The sequence below is a fragment of the Bos javanicus genome, chromosome 19, assembly GCF_032452875.1.
Source record: "Bos javanicus breed banteng chromosome 19, ARS-OSU_banteng_1.0, whole genome shotgun sequence".
Classification (NCBI taxonomy): Eukaryota; Metazoa; Chordata; class Mammalia; order Artiodactyla; family Bovidae; genus Bos; species Bos javanicus.
In genome coordinates, this window is record NC_083886.1 from 58,989,133 (window position 1) to 58,995,724 (window position 6,592).

At 52.4% G+C, this 6,592-nt stretch overlaps 1 long non-coding RNA gene across 2 annotated transcripts; it reads right to left on the minus strand.

Moving 5' to 3' along the window:
* Positions 1-2,794: 2,794 nt before the first annotated feature.
* On the minus strand, positions 2,795-5,944 carry LOC133232939 (uncharacterized). 2 transcript variants are annotated; one of them, XR_009731510.1, is made up of 3 exons: positions 5,093-5,944; positions 4,526-4,706; positions 2,795-2,964 (listed from the first exon to the last, which is right to left on the minus strand). It is a non-coding gene; the product is annotated as an uncharacterized LOC133232939 (long non-coding RNA). The 2 variants fall into 2 exon arrangements; XR_009731509.1 differs by having other exon boundaries at positions 4,526-4,709.
* Positions 5,945-6,592: the final 648 nt, after the last annotated feature.

A 6,592-nucleotide genomic window follows, 5' to 3' on the forward strand; every position in this document is an offset into this window, starting at 1 on the left:
CGGCAGGAGAAGGGCCGGTGGCCAGGTGTGCGGTGCTTCGGGGGGCCCCTGGGGAGGCGGATGGGAGCAGGTCCATCTGCAGCAGATCCCAGCTGGGTGGGAGCCGGTGCCCACCCCCCACCCCAACCTGCTCACCTGGCTGCTGCTCCTCAGTGCTGGGAGGCCCCAGCTGCCCATGGTTCTTTCAGCTCCAGGAGCAGGGCTGCCAAGGGAGGTGACCCTAGAGCCTGTCAGCCCTGAGCTGTGCCCGACCCAGACTCCCAGGACAGGTGCCCGCTCTTCTCTGGTGGGGAAGTGGGGAAAGCAGATGACTTTTTTTGAAAAAATAATGGCAGTTTATTCATTTATTTTGGCCACTCCCCATAGCAGGTGGGATCTTAGTTCCCCAACCAGGGCTGGAACCTGTGGCCCCTGCAGTAGAAGCTCCAAGTCTTAACCACCAGACCTGCAGGGAAGGCCCCTAGACGGCTTCTCCAGCATCCAAGAGAAGCCAGCAGGCTCTGATCACTGCCCGGGTTCAGCAGCCCATCCTGCCATTTGCTCATAAATGGTGGCAAGTCCATGACTTTGGGTGAAGTTCATGACATCCTCGGCTCAGTTTATCCATTGGCCAAATAGAGCTGATGATAAAATGAACTTGTGTTGAGTACTTTAGGCACCAGGCAATCTTTTCGGAGCTTTAGATGGATGGATGTACCTGATCTCCACAATAACCCAGCGGGGTAGGTACAATAATAACCCTATTTGCAGGTGGGGAAACTGAAAAACTCAGCTATGCATTTTAGGCAGGTGAGGTTTTTAAACTCACTTTGTCACTTAATAGCTGTGTAAGTCAAGATTCTTCATGGAAAAACATATAACTCAAAGGCTCTTAGGGAAAAAAAAAAGAAAAGAGTGACAAGGATTGGCTTTGGTAGCTGGAAAGGATACTGGGTTGCTGGAAGAATCTGGGTGGGGGAAGGACTGTAGCAGCTTCTAGAGCCTTCTAGAAACATCCCCACTCCCTGGGGGGAGGGGTGGGGGGAGGGCGGCATCAGGGCACCAGGGATAGGAGCAGGTCCTCGCCCAATCTGCTATCTTGCACTCTCTGTTGCGAAAGTGTTAGTGCTTCAGTTGTGACCGACTCTGTGCAACCCCATGGACTGCAGCCCGCCAGGCTCCTCTGCCCATGGGATTTCCCAGGCCAGAATACTGGAGGGGGCTGCCATGCCCTCCTCCAGGGGATCGTCCCAACCCAGGACTCAAACTCGCATCTCCTGTATTGCAGGTGAATTCTTTACCCCTGAGCCATCAGGGAAGCATTCTGATTTCTCACTCCTGATATTAACTGCTATTATCAGGCAGAATGAGGTGCTAAGATTGTCTAGACTTGTTCCCGTGACGAAACCTGGAATAAATCCCCAAGATCACTGGGTGTTGCTGATGGAAAAAATGGGGCTGTTCAGAGAACATCCTTGTAGGCTGTCTGATTCTAGCCTTTCAGTGTCTTTGCACTGTTTTACGGTCCTGTAAGTTGTAGATAACCGATAGCAATGCAAAATAATTCTTTGTCTATAGACATGCAAATAAATTCTGTCTGGTGGTTCAATAGATTTCCCTCTTCCTTAAGGAAAGAGCCAGTTTCCAACTATTTGTCAATTCACCTCCACTTTCCTTCACTCCATGTAAATTTACACTTTTTAGATTTCTCCTTTGGATTAGTTGTAACATCTGCCTAGTTTCCTCACGAATTACCAAGCCAAATAAAATCTTTAATACATGTAGAGTAGGAGAGTCATGATTTTGCCTTTTTTGGGGAAAATTATTCTTTAACTTCTGACAATAGGAAAGTTCCTAAGCAGACTGAAAAATAGTTACCATGCCCAGTCTCCTAGCTGTTGTTCAGTCATTAAGTCATTTCTGACTCTGACTCCATGGACTGCAGCGCGACAGGCTTCCCTATCCTCCAGGCTTCCCTAGCCTCCTCTGTCTCCCAGAGTTTGCTCACTCATGTCCATAGAGTTAGTGATGCCACCCAACCATCTCATCCTCTATCACCTCCTTCTCCTCCTGCCTTCAATGCTTCCCAGCATCAGGGTCTTTTGAGGTGAGTCAGCTCTTCACATCAGGTGGCCATAGAAGTGGAGCTTCAGCTTCAGCATCAGTCCTTCCAATAAATATTCAGGGCTGATTTCCTTTAGGAAATTTGGTATGACATTAAATCCAGTGATTTTTCTCCAAGCCTCAGTTTTCTCATCTGTAAAATGGGAATCACATTACATGTTCAAGAGGATGCCGCAAGAATTGCTAAGAGGCTTCCCCTGTGGCTCAGGCGGTAAAGAAACCACTGCAGTGCAGGAGACCTGGGTTCGATCTCTGAGCTGGGAAGATCCCTAGGAGGAGGGGATGGCAACCCACTCCAGTGTTCTTGCCTGGAGACCCTCATGGACAGAGGAGCCTGGTGGGCTGCCGTCTATGGGGTCAGAAAGAGTCAGACACGACTGAGCGACTAAGCACACCCGCATGGAAAGCAGTCAGTCTACACCTGGGCAGGTAAGAGATGCTTTATAAAAGGGAGCTGCTGTCGCAGGGGTGGTGCTGGTGTTGTTACTGTTGGTCCTGGCTCGGTTGTAACAGGAGCCAGTGGGATCCCAGGTGTTGGAACATAGAAAGGACACGGGGCAGGATGCATTCTCTAAGGCTCATGTGACTGGACCAGACCCTCCTGAGCAGAGCTGCAGGCCACCTACCTGTGCAGAAAAGGGGTTTTGTGGATGTAAACACGCACATTCCACCCAAAGAGCACTCAACATGGGAAAAGTACCAACTTGGAAATTTTAATGCAGTGAAAGTACATCGACGTGGAGACTCGGTTTGCACTTGTCAGGATGAAGGAGGGAGGTGGTCAGAGAGGCAGCAGAAGAGAGATGGGAACACAAGAAGTTCTTCCTGTTGGCAGGAGACGCTGGGGGAGGTGGTATTTCACTAGCAAGGGAAGAACAAAACAAGATATTCAATACGGTCCGGGAGGATGCTTTACCACTAGCGCCACCTGGGAAGCCCACAGTTGGGTGTCAGATCAGATCAGATCAGATCAGTTGCTCAGTCGCGTTCGACTCTTCGCGACCCCATGAATCGCAGCACGCCAGGCCTCCCTGTCCATCACCAACTCCCGGAGTTCACTGAGACTCACGCCCATCGAGTCAGTGATGCCATCCAGCCATCTCATCCTCTGTCGTCCCCTTCTCCTCCTGCCCCCAATCCCTCCCAGCATCAGAGTCTTTTCCAATGAGTCAACTCTTCGCATGAGGTGGCCAAAGTACTGGAGTTTCAGCTTTAGCATCATTCCTTGGTGTAACCACATCCAAAAACAGCCAGACAGTCTGGCATGTTAGCCTGAAAGGAGCCCTGACATCCCCTTGTCCAGGTCATGCTCAGTTTCCACTTGTTCCAAGTGGCCGACAGCTCACTGGGAAGCCAGCTAGAGGGTCGCTCTGGCCAGTCGAGGTGGGGGGGGCGAGGGTGGCAGGGGATCCTGGAGAGAGCCTGAGGTTGGGGGCAGTGGGGTGCTGCTGCTCCTTAGGGCGTGCGTGTTGGGGGTCCGGGAAGGCTCTGAGTCTTGACCCGCAGCGAGACGGGCTGGGGCCTGGGACCTTTGCTGCAGGGCCTGCGCCCGCATCTCCTCCAGCAACAAGAGACAAAGAAACAGGGTGGGACTAAAAATAACTGCGTGTGTGCAAATGGGACAAATCAGGACAAGAAGACAAACAAAAAGACCAAAAAACCCAATTGCCGCTCCTGAGGAGCAGGGAACGGAAGTGGGGAAGGGAGCATGCCCCCCGCCAGGGCACCACGGAAGGGGTGGGCAAACCACCTGAGCCACCCTCCTGCCAACCCCCGGACCCACCCCTCCTCTCACCCCGGGTTAGGAGTCAGCCCCCTCCCCACATTGGGGAGAGAGCAAGGGAATCTGTTACTTGTTCTCACTTTATCCTTGTTACAACAGGGCCCCCAGTGAAGCCTTGCCTGAATTTCTTGTCTGGCCTCTGATCAATTTCTATTGATCAAGGAGGGCAAGAACCCTGGTTGGTAACAACAGGAGAGAACCAGATGCTGACTTACTGCAGGAGCAAGTGACACATGATGTCCAGGCAAACCAACCGTGGACATTTTCAGCCAAGACAGGTGATCAAGGAGAATCCCTAGAGGCAGGGGCGGCTGTTGCCGCTGGCTCGGGGACACAGCTAGCCACACCCCTCTTCCACTCACTCCCAGGCTCATCATAACATGAACCTCCACGTCTGCACTTACCACGTCATCCCAGTAAGCTCTGAGTTACTCAAGCATGAGTTACTGGATCTGATGAGGCTGCAGTGAAGGACTTTTCCACCCCACTCCCTTTATCCCAGCCATCCCGAGGGTGGGAGCTGGTGGAGACCGACTGCTCCTCTTACAGACAAATAGAGCAGCTGTGTGAGTAATTTTGCAGCCCTCTCCCCGTGGCCTGGCGAGTCTGCTCTTATTCCCGCTAGTATTCTCTGCTCACCTGGGCTGGCCAGAAATGCTGCCTCTTCCAGCATCCCCAAGGCAACCTCTGTGCACTCGGACTCCTGAACCCACGGCAACCGGCCAGTGGTGGCTCCCAGACGACGTCCCCCAGCAAGGCTGCTGCCCTCAGCTGGTCAGCAGGACCTCTCCGGAGGGTGCTAGGCTCCAGGGTACACTCCCTTCTTCCAGGAAAAAGGCACATGACCCAATCCCCACAGCCTCCCACTTCCCCCTCCTACTTAGAACTGATTTGGGCTTCGTGGGGTTATAGCAATTCTGTTGGGACCTAGAAATAAAGCAGAGTTTTCACTGATCTTGGTAGAGGGACACTCCTCCTGCCTTTATTTTGTTCTCTGTGATGACTGTCAAGCTTGACTTAGGGGGTCTTTCCTTTTTTAATCCCCTTTCCCTTCCTTTGTAACCTGAGTTTTGGGTATCTATCTGTATCTCTCTGTCTCTAGCCATCCATCCATGTATTTACCCACCACCCACCCTATTTACCCACTAATCCAATCCCCCACCCCCCATCTGACCCATCTACCCACCAACCAACCCACCCACTCACCTGCACACCCCAATCAGGGATCGGACCCATGCCTCCTGCATTAGAAGTGGGGAATCTTAACCACTGGACTTCTGACACATGAATTTTTCGCTGGAGGGACAAAAATTGACCAAAACACCCACTGTGTCAGTAGGTGACTCTGTTGTTCCCTAGAACTGGAGAATTATGGGAGATTCCTCCTGGAGAGGCACAGCAATCACGCCTTTCAAGCTCTGTCCGCCCTTATCCTTGGTCCGTTCTTGAGGAAAGTTCTGCAGACGAGGAGACGCTGTCACCATGTCACAGAGTGCGCTGAACGGGTGGGCACCCCAGACGCTGTTTCAGCATTTAGCAGAACAGCAGGCCTTGAAATCTGTCCCACCAGGTAGAAGGCTGCCCATGGCTGGTTGTCGCTGGAAGACAGACTGCCTGTGATAATCTTGTGCATCATCAACTTCTGCAGAGAGGGTAGGAATTGGTTTGACTCAAAAAAACTGAGCTGCAGCAGGAGAGACTAAAATTAGACAACGGGAGGAACTTCCAAGCTTAATTTGTTTGGGTGTCAAGGAGACACAGAGATAGGGCAATCACCCTTGGAAGCAGAGGTCATACCATGGCTATTTTTAATCTTCGGGAGCAGCTGGACTCCGTCTCCAGCAGCCTAACCTCACAAACATTCGTGACTTGTAGCGGAGACCCAAACAGAGCTGTCATCAAATACCACTTCCTCCTCTGTCTCAGCGAGAAGGAAAACAAACAAAAACAAGTGGAGGAGAGAGAATTCATGTTTTTCTAACAGAACGACGTAAGGCGTGGGCAAGAAACAATTTCTGCTCAGCCCTTCCGAGCCGCTGTCACAGCCACCCCCCTCCCCCAAAGCAACAAGAACCGCAAAGCCAAGTTCAATAAAGATGAAGAACAGTGTGTCTGAGCTTCTCCGGAATGAGCCGGTCGTCCCCAGCGAGGCCTGGAGGGAAGACAGAGATGAAGGGCTTTTGGAAATCGGCCACCTTTCTGAGCGGGTGGACGCGTCCGGGCTCTGGAAACAGGCAGCAGCCAGGACAGATGAAGGCCAGGCCTCGGGGGCTCCCGAGAAGCTCAGGTTGTGACAGGTGCCAATCAGCGCCGACAGCCTGCAGGTTTAGCTGTCAGGGCTTGACAGCCTCTGGTCGCCTTGGCTGCAGTCGGGCTTGGAGAGGCAGGTGGGAAGGAGGGTTTTGGGGAGTCAAGGGGAGGGCAAGAGGGTGGGAGCCTACTTTTTGGAAGTATTTGGCTCCTGGGTGGGTCCTGTCCCAGCAGCTTTTTTTAAATCACTTATTTATTTATGAGGCTGCACTGCGTCTGTGTTGCTGTGTGCGGGCTGTCTCTAGTTGCGGCGGTGTGCCAGCTTCTCATTGCAATGGCCTCTCTTGTGGCAGAGCCTGGCTCCAGAGGGTTGTGGGCTCCGTAGCTGTGGCTGGCTCAGTTGCCCCACCGCATGTGGGATCTTAGTTCCCGGACCAGGGATTGAACCCATGTTTC